The sequence below is a fragment of the Octodon degus genome, unplaced genomic scaffold (genome assembly GCF_000260255.1).
Source record: "Octodon degus isolate 3935 unplaced genomic scaffold, OctDeg1.0 scaffold00136, whole genome shotgun sequence".
Lineage (NCBI taxonomy): Eukaryota > Metazoa > Chordata > Mammalia > Rodentia > Octodontidae > Octodon > Octodon degus.
Window position 1 is genome coordinate 7259270 of NW_004524712.1, and position 1512 is coordinate 7260781.

The 1512-nt window shown below is 45.2% G+C and overlaps 1 non-coding gene across 1 annotated transcript; it reads right to left on the reverse strand.

Moving 5' to 3' along the window:
- Positions 1–189: 189 nt before the first annotated feature.
- Positions 190–294, reverse strand: LOC111812690. Its single transcript, XR_002818124.1, has one exon. It is a non-coding gene; the product is annotated as a small nucleolar RNA U13 (small nucleolar RNA).
- Between the last annotated feature and the right edge of the window lie 1218 nt (positions 295–1512).

Here is a 1512-nt window from a genome sequence, read left to right on the forward strand (position 1 = left end):
CCTTGTGCTTGCCAGGCAAATGCTTATTCTACTGAGCCATTTCCCTGGCCCCAAAATAATTACAATTTAATTCTTTTTTTGGGGGGGAACCGGGGATTGAACTCAGGCCTTTGTGCTTAGCAGGCAAGCACTTGTTCTACTGAGCTATCTCCTCAGCCCCTTATAATTTAATTCTTTCTTTCTTTTTCACATCAGATGGGTAATGTGCCCACGTCGTAACAAGGTTTGAGGGAGCCACATCTCATGCATTATAAGACATGAACATCCAGTCATCAGGCTTATGAACTGAAGGATCTATAATTTAATTCTTGTTTGTTTATTTATTTATTTATTTATTTTTGTGTGTGTGGCCAGCTCAGCCCACCAGGGCGGCGGGGCTGGCTGGCATGTGGTGCTGGGGGATTGAACCGTGGTCCCTGTGCTTTGCTAAGCTTGTTCCAAGTAGGTACTTTATTTTTTTTATTTTTTATTTTTTTTAAACATTTATTTATTGTGTGTGTGTGTGTGTGTGTGTGTGTGTGTGTGTGGCCAGCTCAGCCCACCAGGGGGCAGGGCTGGCTGGTATGTGGTGCTGGGGGATCGAACCGCGGTCCCTATGCTTTCCCAAGCTTGTTCCAAGTAGGTGCTTTAGACCACTGAGCCATCTCGCCAGCCCACCAAGTAGGTACTTTAGACCACTGAGCCATCTCACCAGCCCTATAATTTAATTCTTGAGAAGGATTTTTTTTTTTTTTTTTGGCTGGCTCAGGCTGCTGTAAGGGCGGGTCTGGTAAGGCATGTAGAGCTGGGAATCAAAATGTGGTATCCTGCGCCTGACTACATTTGCGTAAGCAAGCGCTTAAACAACTTAGCTAATCGGCCCCCTATAACTTAATTCTTCTATTGAACAACAAGGAGTTGTAATCTATCAAGGGGAAATCTGCTCCCAGATAACACTTCTGGATGGACCCCCAAGTTGTCCACTCAGATGATGCTGAATTTGTCTTCCCCAGTAGCTCTTGGGTTACTTCCCTGGATCCACCACTATTACTTGCTATCTCTTTTTTTGAAAAGGTGAATGGAAATGCCCTTTGGATGGTGTGTACTATTACAGCACAGCCTCTCACACTGTGAAGCCTTAGCTCACGGTGACAAGCTCGCCATGAGACTTCCCCCGGGTAACCATATTTATTAATGCTGCAGAAGTTGACAGCATAGGTGAACTCAAGGAAGTCAGGTGGCTCTCTGGAGACAGGACAGCCAGTTCCCACCCAGCGCTCATATGGGACAGGTGGCAGCTAATTCACATAAGACACTTTTAATTCTGACCTGTAGCAGCGCTTGCTTTGGCAGCACATGTACTAATTCTGATCTGGAGCAATAGATTAGTACTGGCTAGCTTCAAAATATTGTAGCCATGGGTCGAATGACAAAAGCAGGAGAGGCCCTCCTGCCACACCAGAGACCTTCATTGTTTCCAACTGCAAACAGAGGAACAAAAATGGGAAACAGGAACTGCATATATATATATAT